At 44.5% G+C, this 19739-nt stretch overlaps 1 protein-coding gene across 3 annotated transcripts in view; it reads left to right on the top strand.

Annotated features, from left to right (window-relative positions):
* Nucleotides 1-19739, top strand: part of LOC126187308 (proton-coupled amino acid transporter-like protein CG1139) — a 1061389-nt gene that overhangs the window by 986282 nt on the left and 55368 nt on the right. Inside the window, exon 1 of one of the 3 annotated variants that reach the window (XM_049928308.1) lies at nucleotides 8604-8727. The exons of the other annotated variants lie outside the window; for them this stretch is intronic. The gene's annotated coding sequence lies outside the window, so the exon portion shown is untranslated. Of the gene's footprint in view, nucleotides 1-8603; nucleotides 8728-19739 lie in introns of those variants that run through there. 3 annotated transcript variants of the gene reach the window in all.

The raw sequence follows: 19739 nt of genomic DNA, 5'->3' as shown, positions 1-19739 counted from the left end.
TGTTCAGCCGCCACTTTTGTCGTGCTTGACTTCCCGGTACCCCTGACCTCATTCCGTGCGATTATTGGCATTGGGGTTACCTGAAGTCGCAAGTGTATCGTGATCGACCGACATCTCTAGGGATGCTGAAAGACAACATCCGACGCCAATGCCTCACCATAACCCCGGACATGCTTTACAGTGCTGTTCACAACATTATTACTCGACTACAGCTACTGTTGAGGAATGATGGTGGACGTTTTGAGCATTTCCTGTAAAGAACATCATCTTTGCTTTGTCTTACTTTGATATGCTAATTATTGCTATTCTGATCAGATGAAGCGCCATCTATCGGACATTTTTTGAATTTTTGTATTTTTTTGGTTCTAAAAAAGCCCCATGTCATTCCAAGCATGTGTGTCAATTTGTACCTCTCTATCTACATTATTCCGTGAGTTATTCAGTTTTCAAATTTATACTGACTTTTTGATCACCCGGTTGATTCTTTCTCTCTGTATTGTCGAAACGAGCTAATGTTGCATTTCACATCTTGATTTCGAGCCGATAAGAGACTGTTAACCTTGTTCCATCTCGCCCCCCCATTCTTCGTAACATCTACAGTTATACTCCGCAAGTCATCTTTTTTGTGATGCGCAACAGCTCTCTCTGATGAGCATCTTCCTCAAACTCTTGTATTTAATAAACAAAACTGTGACAAAAAGCGCTGTTTCTCTGTGGATTTTCTCTACGATCCTGCCTGGATAGGGTCCAAGATTGACTACAAGTACTGAAGAATGGGCTAAACAGGAGTTACAGGGCCTTTTTGCAATGAATATCCGTCTGGCAACTGCCCGTCGTACAACTTCTTTTATATGGTCTTTCCACCAAAGGTCGTTCGGATTGATTAGTCTCTCGTATTTTACAGTTTTTAATATTTTCATTGATTTATCGAGAAATTTGTGGTCTGCCGTGTGTCTTTCTGCAACACCTTCCATAATGACGTTCAACTGCCAAACATTTACCCTCTGCAGATCTTCCTGCAAAACATTGTCCGCGAACAGTCTTTTGTTTATGTTCTGTATGGGACACGGCACTGAGCTCAAGTATGTTACCGATTGTATTTCCTTTGAGGCTCTTTGGCGTATCAACGTGCATAACCAATAGGTGGTAATGACGCAGCAGAAAGGTGTCTGATTCTGCGAAGATGTAGAAAGTGCGGGAATAGTGGAAAACCAGTTAGTATACTGCAAGAAATAGGAGTACAGGGAAAATCCGGTGCTGGGCGACGACCACCACAATCCGTTCGTTGTCCCACTTACGAGAAAAGTAATGCGGGGGTCAAAGGGTGGTTGTGCGGGCAAAAATAAACAAAGACGATGAAGACGACATGTTCGAGGTGTCCCTACGGTCAGAAGTAGAGACTTAACGGAGTCTTACTGAGATCACTGTGCTATGATGCACGGCTTTCTCTCACGGGTAGAACCCAGTGCGCAATATTGTGACGAAATGTGTTCCGTATGGCGCTAACGGAATTTTCTTTTGTAATAGCAATGTAAACGTACCTTTGGAAGGGGGATACTCTCTGAGTAAGCTAGAAATAAGAACGTTATGATGTTTCTTTGATAGTTTTTACGGTTATCCGGTTTCCTCAGCAAATTTCGAAACTGGCATTTTTTGTCTCCGACAATGGCATTTTAAATACAATGTTATTACTTTGTTTCCAGAGCCGCTGGGAATAGTTTCGGTGTTACAGAAGCTCCTTGCTTGACCCCTCTTTCCTTGTCTCACAGCCTCACTGTTTATCAATGGACAAAAAAGATTACGCACATTAACCGTACTGAAAACATAATCTCCTCCAACGGCTACGGGACGTTTCGTTGATATTACAACACAACCTACCCTCTGCCACACGTTTGCGACGATTTGCAGGGCATACATGTAAATTAGTCTGCCTCTCAGAGTCAACGACAGTAGATCCAGATGGATATTAGAAGTATCTCCACTTGAGGCACCGTTACAGCGAAGGAGTAATTGAGGATGAAAAGACCATTCAAAGAACTGCACTTTACGTCACGCGGAATCGTTCTGGCAGCGCAATAGCGTCATTAAGATGGTTCACCCAAACGCAATTCCAGACGCAATAAGAGAAGTATTGTATAGCGTAGAGAGGAGTAGGTTGAAATACCCAAAGCACACGTTTCAGTGAGAGTCAAGCAACAAATTACTTGTGAAAATTTTATTTGCCCGGCTGTGAGGATATTGCTAATGACGGAAGGCATTTTTTTTTCATTTCTTCTCTTTTGCTTACTAATTTACTCTGTAAGTATATCTCCGACGGTTTAGAATATTTTAGTTTTGTTCTATAGTACGAAATATATATTTTTTGCTTTATTTATACTACTATATGAATTTCTTTTTAATTGAATATGCAGAAATTTCAGCATATGTCTGATCTTCTTACACATTTGTTAAATGCGCTGTGTAATACTATACGTAATAGGCAAAACTGTTGCATGAATTACGATGAGAGAGCGATATCGATAGTTGCAGTCGAACGGTGTCAGTCAAATGATGTGCTGTGGTGATTGAGGCGTGTACGTTCCGTAATCGTGCGAGACAGAAACACATCAAAATTTATGGCTGCGTTCTTATTTTGCGGTCACAGTTAGAATCTAATTTCGACGTGAATGTCTTGAAAGAAAACGTAGGACTGAATACTGCGAACTTTTTGAAGTACTATAAAGAGCAATGACAATGTACCCGCGAATGGACGGTGATTGTCGTGGTTAGAACCGAACTGTTTGCACTTAACTGAGTTCCACGAATTAATGCACTTTAAAATACTGATCTCAACGAGCTGCCGCACGTGTTGAAATATTGACTATCGCCGTGGAAGTTTTCAAACTTGTTGTTACATGAGAACTGTGAATTCATGATAGTGATTGCTAAAAGCGCATTGGCCGCAGTTTCGAGATCGGCGAGTCAAACTGAATTTTATACTATTTTAAAATTATTTACGGGACATTGATCACAGAATCGTGTGTGTAAGGAACGTCGTAATCGCACTCATTCGAACTTGGATGAGTACAGAAACAACAACGTGTAACTGTCCTAAGAGCAAAGAAATGATACGGAGTATAACATTACCACCTGGAGAATCATATTCACAACAATAGAACGAATCCAAGGCAATTTCATGACTGATAGGGCTATAAAAAGTATGCCTCCAGCATCAACCAGCCGCCGACGACGTCAAACAGAAACGAGCACAGATAAGATGCAACGCCAATCACTCTGCCTTTATAAAGAGCGAAAGCGTCTCGTGTAGTTTCCACTATAATTTCTTTCTCATTTGTGACAAATTTTTCAAAATAATTTTCTTCCTTAACAATAAAATTAATTTCAATGAAGTTTATTTTGAAATGTGTTAACATTGTTGATTCCACGATTAACATCAGTCAATATCATTTGCTATTATTGGTGCATAGGTCTGTAGAGTTTTTTCACAAGTCTAATAAACACAATAGATACAAATTACAGACTTTCGTCATCAATAACACATTCTTCTTCAAATTTACAAAGTCTGCTAACGCTGGGGTAACTTTTCGATTCCGCGGAATTGAGAAAACATACGCTTTGAGGCGAAGAACTCGTCGAGCCATAAACAGAGCGCGCATTTTCATTCGGAAAGGATGCCCGTTGAAGGTTCTTCGATAGACGGTGGCAAAGATGAAAATCTGAGGGCGCAATAGCAGGTGAATAAGATGGGGGTGGAATGACTTCCCAACCCTGTTCCTGTAGTGTTCTTTGTCAGTCTAGCAGCTGAAAGCAGCTACATATCATCGATATGCTGTGCCCACCATGTGCAGCAATCCGTCGATTCGTTCATCCAGCTTCCTGCAAGACCACAATGCGACCCTGTTCAAATGTCTGAAGCTGTTCAGGAGGTGTACATAGTCGTCGATGGAGCATGTTTGTATCCTAGAATGAAGGTTGCTAGCACTGTTCACCTCTAAACTTAGCACAGCTACTGCCTGCAGAGCCAAAACAGTGGGTGCACGGAGAGGACTCCCACCGATGATCGTGGTAAATGAACCACTAACACTACAGCCCCACGTGCCACAGAATACATTCCTTGAGGGTCTTGCATATCTTCTGACAGTGTGTTTGTTTAAAACAGTCTGCAGTCGACTGTTATTTCAGTAGAGCTGTGCTACCCCATTTTATCCTTAATCCACCATCGCTTCATATCTGCATCCTTGTGGTCATAGAGACACGAATTAAGCCTTTAAGAATGAATCTGATACTCTAGGGACGGCGACGACCGGAAGTAGGGTAGTAGGCACTCGTTTCCAAACCGTACATTGGAACACGGTTCCACTTTTCCACAAACCGCCTAAAACCATAGTGGCCAGTGTCGCTAATCCGCCGTCCGGGTATCCCAGTCTGGCCCACCTCCTTGTCTAGAAAGCTAGTGGGCTGCGCATTACGCGAGTCCCATAAAAGAATGTAGCCAAGCTTATGTAATAAAAGGATATAATCCAGCCCACAGCTGCCAGTGCGTCAGCTATAGTCTTCTCATTTTCTACAATTTGCGAATATAACAGGACAAGACTGTGGAGATATGCGACGTACAAGGAGGTGACAAAAGTCATGGGATACCACCTCAATTCCTGTCAGACCTTCTTTTTCCCGGCTTAGTGCCGCAAGACAAAGTGGCATCGACTCAACAAGTCACTGGAAGTCACTTGCAAAAATAATGAGCTCTATAGCCGTCCATAATTACGAACGTGTTGCCGGTGCAGGATTCTGAGCACGAACTGAGCTTTCGATTATGTCTCATAAATGTTCGATTGGGATGCATGTCGGACGATCTGTGAGGCCAAATCATTCGCCTGAAGCGTCTAAAATGTTCTTCAAACCAATCGCGAACAACTGTGGTCCAGTGACATGGAACTTTGTAATCTGTAAAAATTTCATCGATGTTTGGGAACATTAAGTCCATGAATAACTGCAAATGGTCTCTTAAGCAGCCGAAAATAACCGTTACCAATCAGTGATCGGTTCCGTTGGATCACAAGGCCCAGTACTTAGCATGTAAACAGAGCCCACGCTATTACAAAGCCACCACTAGCGTGCACAGTGGCTTGCTGACAACTTGGGTAAACACGAGTAATATCCGGCGTTCCCCAAGGAAGTGTTATAGGCCCTCCATTGTTCCTGATCTGTATTAACGACATAGGAGACAATCTTAGTAGCCGTCTTAGATTGTTTGCAGATGATGCTGTCACTTACCGTCTTGTAAAGCCATCAGATGACCAAAACGACTTGCAAAATGATTTAGATAAGGTATCTCTATGGTGCGAAAAGTGGCAATTGGCCCTGAATAAGGAAAAGTGTGAAGTTATTCACATGAGTACTAAAAGAAATCAGTTAAATTTCGATTACGCGATAAGTCACACAGATCTGAGTGCTGTAAATTCAACTAAATAATTCGGGATTACAATTACAAATAACCTAAACTGGAACGATCACATAGATAATATTGTTGGTAGAACAAACCAAAGACTACGATTCATCGGCAGAACACTTAGAAGGTGCAACAGGTCTGCCAAAGAGACTGCTTACACCACACTTGTCTGCCCTATTCTGGAGTACTGCTGTGCGGTGTGGGATCCGTATCAGTTGGGACTGACGGATGACATCGAAAGAGTACAAAGAAGGGCAGCTCGTTTTGTATTATCGCGAAATAGAGGAGATAGTGTCACAGACATGATACGTGAATTGGAGTGGCAATTATTAAAACAAAGGCGTTTTTCGTTGCCACGGGATCTTCTCATGAAATTTCAATTACCAGTTTTCTCCTCCGATTGCGAAAACATTCTGATTTGCACCCACCTACATAGAAAGAAATGATCATCACGATAAAATAAGATAAATCAGGGCTCGCACAGAAAAATTTAAGTGCTCGTATTTCCCGCGTGCCATTCGAGAGTGGAATGGTAGAGAGACAGCATGAAGGTGGTTCATTGAACCCTCTGCCAGGCACTTTATTGTGAATAGCAGAGTAATCACATAGATGTAGATGTAGATGGTTTCGTGGGGTCTCAACCATACTCGATGCATACCATCAGCTCTTACCATCTGAAACAGAGACTCATCTGACAACGCCACTGTTTTCCAGTCGTTTAGGGTCCAACCGACATGGTCACGAGCCTAGAAAAAGGCGCTGCAGTCTATGTCGTGCTGTTAGCAAAGGCACTCGCGTCGATTTTCTGCTGCCATAAAGCCAAATTTCGTTGCACTGTCCTAACGGATCCGTTCGTCGTACGTCCAATATCGATTTCTCGGTTATGTCACCCAGTCGCTCTCGGTCGTTAAGTGCAGGCCGTAGGCCACTGCGTTGTCCGTGGTGAGAGGCAATGCCTAAATTCTGGTGTTTCGGCACACTCTTAACTCCGTGGACCTCGGAATATTGAATTCCCTAACGATTTCCGAAAATCTGTTAATTCCCGTTGTGCAGCAATAATCACGTCGGAAATCTTTTCGCCTTTTCAAAAAAATGGTTCAAATGGCTCTGAGCACTATGGGACTCAACTGCTGTGGTCATAAGTCCCCTAGAACTTAGAACTACTTAAACCTAACTAACCGAAGGACATCACACACATCCATGCCCGAGGCAGGATTCGAACCTGCGACCGTAGCGGTCGTGCGGTTCCAGACTGTAGCGCCTTTAACCGCTCGGCCACTCCGGCCGGCTCGCCTTTTCATCTCTGAGAACAAATGACAGCTCCGCTTATTCATTGCCCCTTTATACGCTGTGTATGCAATGCTACCGCTAGCTGTATATGTGCATATCGCTATCCACCTCAGTGTTACACTCCTGGCCATCAAAATTGCTAAACCACGAAGATGACGTGCTACAGACGCGAAATTTAACCAACAGGAAGAAGATACTGTGATATGCAAATGATTAGCTTTTCAGAGCGTTCACACAAGGTTTGCGCCGGTGGCGACACCTACAACGTGCTGACACGAGGAAAGTTTCCAACAGATTCCTCATACAAACAGCAGTTGACCGGCGTTGCCTGGTGAAACGTTGTTGTGATGCCTCGTGTAAGGAGGAGAAATGCGTACCATCACGTTTCCGACTTTGATAAAGGTCGACTTGTAGCCTATCGCGATTGCGGTTTATCATCGCGACATTGCTGCTCGCGTTGGTCGAGATCCAATGACTGTTAGCAGAATATGGAATCAGTGGGTTCAGGAGGGTAATACGGAACGCCGTGCTGGATCCCAACGGCGTCGTATCACTAGCAGTCGAGATGACAGGCATCTTAGGCGCATGGCTGTAACGGATCGTGCAGCCACGTCTCCATCTCTGAGTCAACAGATGGGGACGTTTGCAAGACAACAGCCATCTGCACGAATAGTTCGACGACGTTTGCAGCGGCATGGACTATCAGCTCGGAGACCATGGCTGCGGTTACCCATGACGCTGCATCACAGAGAAGAGCGCCTGCGATGGTGTACTCAACGACGAACCTGGGTGCACGAATGGCATAACGTCATTTTTTCGGCTGAATCCAGGTTCTGTTTACAGCATCATGATGGTCGCATCTGTGTTCGGTGACATCGCGGTGAACGCACATTGGAAGCGTGTATTCGTCATCGCCATACTGGCGTGATGGTATGGGTGCCATTGGTTACACGTCTCGGTCACCTGTTGTTCGCACTGACGGCACTTTGAACACTGGACGTTACATTTCAGATGTGTTACGACCCGTGGCTCTACCCTTCATTCGATCCCTGCGAAACCCTACATTTTAGCAGGATAATGCACGACCGCGTGTTGTAGGTCCTGTACGGGCCTTTCTGCATACAGAAAATATTCGAGTGCTGCCCTGGCCAGCATATTCTCCAGATCTCTCACCAATTGAAAACGTCTGGTCAATGGTGGCCGAGCAACTGGCTCGTCACAATACTCTTGATGAACTGTGGTATCGTGTTGAAGCTGCATAGGCAGCTGTACCTGTACACGCCATCCAGGCTCTGTTTGACTCAATTCCCAGAGGTGGTTATTCTGGATGTATGCACCCAAATTCCGTGAAAATGTAATCACACGTCAGTTCTAGTATAATGTATTTGTCCAATGAATACCCGTTTATCATCTGCATTTCTTCTTGGTGTAGCAATTTTAATGGTCAGTAGTGTCAGTGGTGTATAAAGCATCAGCTTGCTTTCGCAGTACACGTACAAACGTCGCGAATTACTGCCAGTCTTCATGTTGTGGTGAGTCGTTGCGAATGTGTGTGATCGGTCATTGAATAAGGTACTTCTACGTAGAGAAACGAACACACAACGAATGGTTTTCGCGGGCCGTGACCCTAGTTAATCCCGCGACCCCCGCGCAGTCAGGAAGCGAGCATCCGCAGCCTTGGCGAAGCGCAGGAAACTGCGAAAGCGGAAAGTTCCTCGCGGTGACTCTTCCAGGTAGAGTGCTTCCTGGCGCGCCAGAGACGCGGGCGATCGCCGGCCACCGCGTCACGGGCGATATCGCAGGTGGTGGGGGGGTGGGTGGGCGCGTAAGGTAGCCGCCGCGCTTAATAGCGGCGACGGACGCTGGCCGGCGCAGTCCCGCTCTCCGCCGCGACGCCTGCACATCCGGAGGACGTGACCCAAGTGCTTACTTATCACTACCGGCGCTGCCATTCATCCAGGACCAGTCAGCCACGGGAGCGGCAGCAGGTGAGTCGGAGAACGCGAGGAGATCCCTGCACCGGTACCGTATCCAGGGGAATCTGTGTACGTGAGTCCAGTGCCAACAATGTGACTCATTACAGCGGAGTGTGGGTGCTCCCCGAAAATTGTGGTAAGAAGTCGGGTAAGGCATTCGGTCACAATGCCAGAAATACAAAATAGAGGAAAGGAAATTCGCTTATTGTACGTGACTGTGATTTCCCTGTAGCCCGTTTTATGAACGTAACGAGTGAACTAAAATTAATTATAAAAACTGGATCTTCCAAATTTGAGATCTTTTAAGTTCTACTTCCATAAAAGCAGTATTTACCAGCGTGCATTAAGTATCTGAGACCGTACGGTTTGTCTAGCGTAATGGTCATAAATTATATAAATAAACCTTCCTCATGAATCGGTCTCTTAAAGGAAATCGGTCTATTAAAGGAAATGAGGAGGTATTGAATAGAATTGGGGAGAAGAGGAGTTTGTGGCACAACCTGACAAGAAGAAGGGACCGGTTGGTAGGACATGTTCTGAGGCATCAAGGGATCACAAATTTAGCATTGGAGGGCAGTGTGGAGAGTAAAAATCATAGAGGGAGACCAAGAGATGAATACACTAAGCAGATTCAGAAGGACGTAGGTTGCAGTAAGTACTGGGAGATGAAGAAGCTTGCACAGGATAGAGTAGCATGGAGAGCTGCATCAAACCAGTCTCAGGACTGAAGACCACAACAACAACAAGAAAGGAAATTCTATCAAAATCCCTACAGAAATTCCTGAGATTAGCGTTCACATACAGACTTAAAAACGCGAAGGGGGATTCTAATTTATAGTACGTATAGATTATCCCAACACATGTGTGGCTGCAGCCATGCTATCCAGCCCGGTCTAATCAATGTTGTACAACAGGAGCAATAATTAAGGTATCCAATAAAAATGAGAACCTACTGAAAAATGGCACGATCAGTTTAAACATGTTTCGATAACGGATTCGCTAAAAATGCACATGTTTTTCTGGCATGCACACGTGAACACCTTCCTGTAACTGTTTCTGCAAGAATGTAATTTCACATAACCAGAATCTAAAATTATATTTAAACTAAAACTTAGTTCTTTTACTAAAACTTGTGTTGCTTATAGCTCTGATTATTAGTTCGTGTTCTAGTCAGGCAAATTGTGAGATGGAGGTAAGGGTCTGATTGTGAAATATTAGTAAAATATAAAATTTGCCTCAACCAGATAAAACACTTTGTATTTCGAGAGCACGGTCTCGTCTGCAACTAAAACATAAAAGAATCATTTTTAAAGTGAATACATTATAACTTAAAACACAAAACTTCCTCGAATCGATGACAAAACGGGTTTTGCGACATCTGTTCCATTATCATTAATTGTACTGCATACCTCAATTGTTATTTTATTTTTCCGTAAAACAATTCATTAGCTTTGGCTAGGCAGTGTGCCACGATTTCTTCTGATATTATTCTCTTCGTGCATATGTTCTTCACGTGGAGAGGAAGCGAGTACACCGTTGCAAACGTCTACTACCAATAGCACTCGAATCATTTAAGTACTACCTTCATAGAAACAGTATTTTCTAGCGACGGGCAGCGTTAAGTATCGCAGGCCGTAGGATTTGCCTGGCGTAGTGGTCATAAATTATATAAACAAACCTCTCTCGTGAATCAATCTATCAAAGGAAGCCGTATCAAAATCCCAAGAGTACTGCCTAAGATAAGCGTTCATATACAGACAGAAAACGCGAAGGGGGACTTTAATTTATAATACGTATAGATGACATCAATACACGTGTGCCGCTGCCGTACTGTCCAGGCAAGTCTAATCAGTGTTGTACTAATGGTTCAAATGGTTCTGAGCACTATGGGACTTGACTTCTGAGGTCATCAGTCCCCTAGAACTTAGAACTACTTAAATCTAACTAACCTAAGGACACCACACACATCCATGCCCGAGGCAGGATTCGAACCTGCGACTGTAGCGAATGTCGTACAAAATGAGTATTAATTAAGGTAGCCAATAACAATAGGAATGTACTGTAAAATGGTACAATCGGTTGAAACCTGTTTGGATGAAGGATTCACTAAAAATATATGTTTTTTCCTGGCATGAACATGTGTACACATTTGTGTAACTATTTCTACAACAACGTAATTTCAGAGAACCAAAATCTAAAATGACGTTTAAACTACAAATAAGTTTTGTACTAAAAATTGTGTTGTCTATAGCTCTTATTATTAGTTCATGGTCTAGTCCGGCATTCTGGAACCTGCACAAGTGTAAATAGCAATTTATTTACAACTGAGAGAGTGTAATAAAACAGATCAAAAGTCAATAGTGAAGACTGCCACAGAAAAAAATAATTGCGACTACCGAAAGCAACGGTGTATTGCCCAATGCTCATGACTCATTTACGAGAGGATTGGGTTCAGATCCTCGTAAGATAATCCTCATTTCTATTTCCCATGATTTTCGTGTGAATGTAGATATCATTCTTTGAACAGAGAAGATAAACGGCCAGTTCCTTCCTTCTGTCTTTTCAGGGCCTGAGCTCCACTCGAATTATCTCTACGAAGGTCGTTAAAGAAATTCCTTTTGAAATAATTGCAGAATGCATCCGTTCATATATAAAGCCTAATTACTGCGTATCGCGTTATTTAAGCCGCTAAAATTTGCACTTTTCCTATAAGTAACCGAGCAAGGTGGTAAAGTGGTTACGACTCTAGATTCGTACTCGGAACGCGATGGTTCAGTTTCCATTTCAGTCACTCAGATTTACTGTAGGTTTCATGCGAGCCCTGTTTAATCGCATAAGACAAATGCAGAGATTTCAGAACGGACATCGCTGATATTGTGCCAATCCAAGCTTTTGCTCGCTCGCTAATGACGATGTGGTCGACGCAATAATTTGGAATAACAGAACGCCTGTTATTTTAATCTGATTAAATTTATTCATTTGCTACGCATTTTTATGATAGCCTTCGTACTTCAAGATTACAAATGTAAATACCTCTCTGATAAACGTGGATACTGAATGCATGTAGTTAGCTGTCCCTCTAGTTGCACTTTCACTTTAACTAGCAGCAGAATTCCAGATACAAAAATGGTTCAAATGGCTCTGAGCACTATGCGACTTAACGTCTGAGGCTATCAGTCGCCTAGAACTTAGAACTAATTAAACCTAACTAACCTAAGGACATCACACACATCCATGCCCGAGGCAGGATTCGAACCTGCGACCGTAGCGGTCGCGCGGTTCCAGACGGAAGCGCCTAGAACCGCTCGGCCACAGCGGCCGGCGATTCCAGATACAAAAAGTGACTGTCAATAGCAGTCGATTTATACGTCAGGTTCACTAGTGCTGAGAAGATGCAAGACTGTACAATCTTGGGACGTCAGGAGTCAGTTGTGCTGCAACATACATGGGTGAAAAGGACACAAAGACGTTATTTGCTTTTATGAATAGGTACTGCAAGCTGCTAATCATTACAAATATTCAAAACCAGAGCTACTATACACAGCAAACAAAACAGTATCGTGAAAATTAAAAAGAAATAACTGAGAAATAGACGGAAAGGAAGGTCCCGTTGAATAGTACAGCGTTATTCAGAGCCTGCAGTTACTTATGGTGGCTCTTCAGAACGTGGGCCGCGAACCCTTGCACAGCGAAGTATCGTCGCCTGCTGCGAGTGCTCCAGAATGTCTTGAGATCTGCACGTATCCTTGGCTGTGTGATACTCCCCAGAATACATTTTCATTCGATTCCTGATTTAGACACGCAGAAATAAAGTACTCACATGACATCAAATAATCTGCTGCTATATTTGGTGGTAGGACTAATTATGCAACATGACCACTACCGCTACCCTATCATCAATCAGAGTTCTTCTTCTTTGACACTACATTCTTCGATAGTAGGGCAAAGAAGGCTGAAAAGACGTGGAGAAGCCGACTCTAAAAGAAATCCAGATTATCCAGGATGAAGGTTAGGCATGAGGCCAATAATCACACAGTAAAAAAAGTTATGTTACGTAGCTACAACATGAACCAACTATGTTTCAAGCCGCAAGGGTCTACTGAAAAATGTGCAAGCACTCCGCCTTACCGGAACCACACAAGAAAATAATTTAAGCGTTAAAATGAAAAAAAAACAAGAAAAGTGAAGATGAGTCACAAAGTAAAGAAATGTAGCTACTCAATGACGAGCTTTAAACGTCTCGCAAACCAAGATCGAGGTCACTGGAAACGGAACACTTGCTTGGAATGAATGAGGATAGTGGCAGCAATAGGCATCGTCTTGTAAAAGCCGGCCGGTGTAGCCGAGCGGTTCTAGGCCATCCCGGCCGGCCCTGTGTGTGATGTCCTTAGCTTAGTTAGGCTTAAGTAGTTCTAAGTTCTAGGGGACTGATGACCTCAGAAGCTAAGTCCCATAGTGCTCAGAGCCACATGAACCATTTTGTCTTGTAAGGAACCGTATCAACATTTTCCTCAAATGAGATGGGAAGTCCGTTGCACACCTAAATTATTGTTTTGAATACTGCTCCTCACTATCAAGATATAAGCCACATGTGGCTAGGTTCACACAGAGTCAAAGACCATATATAGTGAACATAAGAGAATCTATTCGCAGATGATGCCACCCTAACTGGCGATTTCGAAAACCACTGGATAATTTCACGAAATTTCTTTACAACTAATGCGAAATGTGCTGTTCTCGTCACAAGTGTACTGTCCAAACCACTCACTTATCCTCTCGTGATCCTTCCCTAGCATTAGCCTGATCATTGCAGTATTAACATATTTTACACAGTCCAATATTTGTTAAGTACAAGTATTAAGAAAGTGCAGAATAAACAGCTATTAATAGTAGGGATTTTCGTTGATCCTTCAAAGCCTCGAATATATCGCCGTCTCTTATCTGTGCAATAGATTGTAAGTACTGTGAAATTAAGCTGGGAATAAAACGCAGAGCTAAACCGCTGGGAAATTGTGCCTAACAGCCATGCTTCCGCTTCATTCAGTCGCTCTCATGATTTGAATTTCACATCTGCGGGTTAATTTATTCTAATAGCCGTGGTGCTACAGTTCTCACACGAAAAAATTACAACTATATTTCCACTCGTTTACATCTACTTGTTTTTCTGTTACTTTGAGCAATGTTTGCGAACTAATCTTAATGACTAGTACTGACGAAATTAGACTACGCTGCACAGAATAAATTGGCTAGGTGATAAACCAGCTAAGAGCTAAACAGGAAATCTGGCTGGACGATGGCTGGAAGGTATACAGTCGCAATATCAGAAGAAGAAGTGAAATTTATGCGGCTGCACGTCTGAAATTTTATGGAAGAATCATTGCGCCCAGAAAATATGAAGATGCACACAGGAAATCTTAAGATTGGAAGTTTTATTACTGGCTCGCCCCCCTTTGTTTTAAAACGTGTTTCTTTTCTCGAAGTTATTAGGCAAGTAAGTAGAAAACATCAAGGGGCGTCGTTAATCTTGCATCTCACGCTAAAATGTAGATGTGTTTAATATAACTGTCTATGTGATTCATTACCTCAAACTTCAAAACTGTCTGCCGAACCAGGACTCAAACCCGGAGAAGAGGAACGAGTGACAACTTAGTAGTAGGTCCGCGAAGCAGGCTCAAACAGTGCAACTGGAATCCTAGAACTTAGAACTACCTAAACCTAACTAACCTAAGGACACCACACACAGCCATGCCCGAGGCAGGACTCGAACCTGCGACGGTAGCGGTCGCGCAGTTCCAGACTGTAGCGACTAGAACCGCTCGGCCACCCCGGCCGGCATGGATTGTAGTCCTAGGGATTTAAACCGCCATACAAATGTTATAGCACAGAATGGATACATAGAATCAAATAGAGAACATTATTAACAGTTGTTTCGTGCCTCCCATGTAATGATTTTTTAAGATGGTCAACATTAATATTTCACATACGAAGGGGTTTCAGCGTATGCCTTGTTGTGGTCTCAAGAAGCCGCGTCCAAAATTTATCATAGTGTTCCCAGAATGAGTTTTCACTCTGCTGTGGAGTATATGCTGGTTTGAAACTTCCTGGTACATTAAAACTATATGCTAGACCGAGACTCAGATCTGGGACTTTTGTGTTTGAGTCCCGATCCGGCACAGGGTTTCAATCCGCCAGCTTTCAAATCAGCGCACAGTGAAAATTCGCTCTGGGAACAGTCGCCTAGGATGTGGTTGAGCAACGCCTCCGAAGTATCCATTCTTCCAGGAGTGTTAACCCCGCAAGGTGCTGAAGAACTTCAGTGAAGTTTGGGAGATTGGATATGAGTTAGTGACGGATGCAAAGGTCCAAAGTCGAGTCATGGTCCGGCACACAGTTTTAATCTGACAGAGAGTGCAGATTCAAGTTTCGGCCCAATCGGCACGGGCAGTGCCTTAGATTTACACAAAGTACGCTATTTGATTCGTTGAAAAATATGAGGCAGTATTATACAGTGTAAACAAATTCTGCACACAACACGTCAGGAGTTCGCAGTGGAAAATACCAGAAGTAGTTCCTCAACGCACTTAAAAGCATATAATGCTTTCAACTATTATGTACTCATGATTGTTTTTAAATACTGCTGAAAATACTTGAATATCTGAGTGAAATTGTGTGGCTCAGCTGTATTTAATAGTTCTGTCGAATATTGCTTCCTTTAAGAACAACGAGAATTAATACTGGAAATGTTTTTCATTCATCACGCTCTACGTGGTACTTAAACATATCTTTCGCAACATCTACATATATACTCCGAAGCCACCGTAAGGCGCGCGGCGGAGGGTACCCCGTACCACTAGTAGTCATTTCCTTTGCTTTTCCACTCGTAAATAGAACCAAGTAAAAAGCGACTGTCTCTATGGCTCCATACGAGCTCTAATCTCTCTAAACATATCTTCGTGGTCCTTATGCGAAATGCACGTTAGCGGCAGTAGATTCGTTCTGCAGTCAGCCTTAAATACCGGTTCTCTAAATTTTCTCAACAGCGATAATCGAAAAGAACGTCTCCTTTTCTCCAGTGATTCCCATATGAGGTCCCGTAGCATCTCTGTAACACTCGCTTGATGATCAAATCTACTTTCTTTCTTTCGCTTACGCCATAGCCCCGCAGCGATCGCAGGGTCGGCGTGGTTAGAATGGATTTGGCAAGGTTAGTTTTAGGGGTGGCCGGATGCCCTTCCTGCCGCCACCCCGTACCCCCAGGGATGGAATCAGTGTACCCCAGCTGTCTGCATCTAGTGTAAATCGTGAAATAGTGCGAACGTGTTTCAAATGTCTGTGACGCGTTAACTAAGGTGGAACGTGGGGACCAGCCCGGTATTCACCTAGCGGGATGTCGAAAAACCGCCTAAAAACCACATCCAGGCTGGCCGGCACACCGGCCCTCGTCATTAATCCGCCGGGCGGATTCGATCCGGGGCCGGCGCGCCTACCCGAGTCCAGCGCTCGGCTACCCTGGCGGGTTGCTTGATGATCGAATCTACCGGTAACAAACCTAACAGAACGAGTCTGAAGTGTTCCAGGGTAGTGTTCTAATCCGGCCTGGCGGGGATCACAAACGCTAGAGCTGTACTCAAGAATCGGTAGCGCTAGTGTCCTATATGCGGTCTGCCTTACAGGTGAACCACACTTTCCTAAAATTCTCCCAATAAACCGAGGTCGAACATTCGCCTTCCCTACCACTATCCTTACATGCTTATTCCATCACCTAAAGCATCAATGTAGCTTTGTGCTCCCGTCACATTACAGTTCTTCTAAAGAATACGAATATTGATGAATTCCTCTCGGGTTATCAGCCGAGTGGTGGCGTCGTCTTGTCGCAACGTTTCAATGAGTTTCGTACCCATCATCATCATCATCTTCGCCAGAAGATGATGGGTACGAAACTCATTGAAACGTTGCGGCAAGACGACGCCACCACTCAGCTGATAACCCGAGAAGAATTCATCAGTGGAATACGCCGAGAAAGACTGCAGTCGCATAGAATACGAATATGTCCTTAGAGTTAGAAACAGTCTTACTTTCCACTGTCTTTCTGACTAGTGGACGTAATGTGTTGACGTGACGAAGCTACAGTAACTGCAATATCTTTGCGTTATACGAGAAGGAATGCAGGTCAATAAATTTCCCGGTGTAGAACATTACAAGAAAACGAGTAAAGGTTAAAGTTTACTTCCCGTCGACGTCGAGGTCATCAGAGACAGAGACGAGGCTGGGTTCCATGGAATTAGCTCGTCGTAAGTATTCCACAGCCGTACGGTGAGACTAGGTCTGCTGATAAATGCTGTTATACGGCGTCGTTACCAGAGAAGTGAGGGACACGTCCTTCGTACCGCGCGTCAGAGCTGAGCCGCGAGGTGCCGCATCCGCAATATCAATCAGCTGCGGGTCACACACTCGGAGTTCACCGCGAGGTCTGCCTATTGTTGCTTCCGCTACAGCATAGCCTTGGAGAGCGAGGACGCGGACAGGAAGCACAGGGATGCGCCGATGCGTGACAGGCCATCGACGGGGTCATCTGGGCCCGTCGAAACAGCGGTCCGCTGTCTTCAGGGTTACAGGTGGAGCGTGTCCAGCGGAGCGACGACAATGGGTGGTCGAGGCTGCGTCAAGCGTTCTTCTAAATGAGAGTGTTTATTACGCATTTTCCTCAAGAGGTCGCAGTATACTATACCACAACAAAGCACTCCGTCTTAAGGGCAACGAGTGGCCTACCGGGACCATCCGACCGCCGTGTCATCCTCAGTGGAGGGTGCGGATAGGGGGGGGGGGGCGTGAGATCAGCACACTGCTCTCCCGGTCATTATGATGGTACTCTTGACCGAAGCCGCTACTATTCGGTCGAGTAGCTCCTCAATTGGCATCACGAGGCTGAGTGCACCACGAAAAATGGCAACAGCGCATGCCGGCCTGGATGGTCACCCATCCAAGTGCCGACCACGCCCGACAGCGCTTAACTTCGGTGATCTCACGGGAACCGGTGTTGGAGGACTAATTTCGAGGTGTCTGCTTTTCATCCGCTGTTCGAAACAGCCCCTGATATTCCCTATGGGTTTAATATCGGATGATTTAGCAAGTCAGTCTAGATGCGAGAGGGTGATAGAGTAGATTTTTGTCATCTTGGAGGATGTTTGTGTGAACGACGCAATCATCATGAAATAGCAGATGAAAGGACAATACTTGAACACCGAGAATGTTGAACATTCTTCTTCATATTCTCGGTAACCTGAATGTGTTCAAGGCATGTTACGGAAAACACCCCCACAACATCGAGGAACCTCTGGTCTCAGCACCATCCTCCACACACGCCTCATTGGGCTGACAATGTACTTCATCGGTTGCATCATTTGAAAAAGGCAAATTTACACCTCACAGGACCACACTCCGTCCGAACAGGTCTCGGAAGGCCCAACGGTACCGACCGACCGCCGTGTCACCCTCAGCCGATAAGCGTCCCGCGATGTGTGTATGGAAGGGAATGAGGATCGGACCACATTACGTGCCTCCATTCAGCTACTGCCCAGTTTCTGTGTTGTTGGGCCCACGGTAAAGGTGCAGCTTTATGTGTTGTGCGAACAACGACCTCATGCGAGGCATCTGATTCCAAATGTGTATTCCGAACGTCCTTCGCAGTCTTCAGCTGCAAAAAGGTTAGATGCCCCCATTTCTGTCGGGTTTGAAAACGACTGTCATTGGAAAGGCACCCGTCTCGGGCCCTTGTCGTTTAGGATCTTCTTTCGGCGTCTGTTACTGGTACATTCCTTGTAGAACTGTCGGACAGTCCATGTTGATATTCCAACTAATCGGGTAATTTAATTCACAGTGTGGTAATAAGTACGTCCAAACAGGACAGTTCATTTCTGCCATTCTGTCACGACTCCATGTCAACTCATATTACTGCGACTGCTACGCAGACAAGACAACTCTTCAGTACCTTGAGTGATTACCTTGTACCAATTCTACAGCGTTCAAAACGACCAGTGTGCTCTTTTATTAGGTTGAGTAACATTTTTTCGGTGAGTTTACTTAGTCTTGTCCCCATTAACGTTTCCCCCTCCTCTACCCAAATGGCTCTGAGCACTATGGGACTTAACATCTATGGTCATCAGTCCCCTAGAACTTAGAACTACTTAAACCTAACTAACCTAAGGACAGCACACAACACCCAGCCATCACGAGGCAGAGAAAATCCCTGACCCCGCCGGGAATCGAACCCGGGAACCCGGGCGTGGGAAGCGAGAACGCTACCGCACGACCACGAGATGCGAGCATCCTCTACTCAGACACTTGTCCATGCAGTGTTGCCATTTTAACACGATGTCCTGGAAACCTTCTATTGTATTTCAGTCCCCGTTACGAATTCTGTTTAATGTCTTGAACGATGTTAAATGGCCTTCTTTCTCGACCGAAAGAAGAAAAACTCAACTGGAGCAATGTCGGCCAAAGGAATGAAATGTCGTGTGACGAGGGCCTCCCGTCGGGTAGACCGTTCGCCTGGTGCAAGTCTTTCGATTTGATGCCACTTCGGCGACTTGCGCGTCGATGGGGATGAAATGATGATGATTAGGACAACACAACACCCAGTTCCTGAGCGGAGAAAATCTCCGACCCAGCCGGGAATCGAACCCGGGTCCTTTGAATTGACACACTGTCGCGCTGACCACTCAGCTACCGGGTGCGGACTGTCGGCCAAAAATTTAGCTGAGGAGAGAAGGGAAAAGGGGGGGGGGAGGGAGAGCTGAAAAGTCACAAGATTTTTGCCACAAATCCCACGACTTTATAGAGTTAAGCAAGCTGGCACGTTATCATTATTAAAGATACATGAGTTATCTTGCAATAACTGTGGCCTACGTCTGCGAATTTTCTGGTACAACCTCTTCAAAACTCTTGCATTTAACATCTTGCTACGAACGAGATCTACATTTGTGAATTTACTGGTTCATCCTTTTAAAAACACTTTATCTAATGAC

This window comes from Schistocerca cancellata, chromosome 5 (assembly GCF_023864275.1).
Source record: "Schistocerca cancellata isolate TAMUIC-IGC-003103 chromosome 5, iqSchCanc2.1, whole genome shotgun sequence".
Lineage (NCBI taxonomy): Eukaryota > Metazoa > Arthropoda > Insecta > Orthoptera > Acrididae > Schistocerca > Schistocerca cancellata.
Note: the sequence above shows the minus strand (reverse complement) of the source record. Positions and strands in the feature narration are given on the sequence as shown.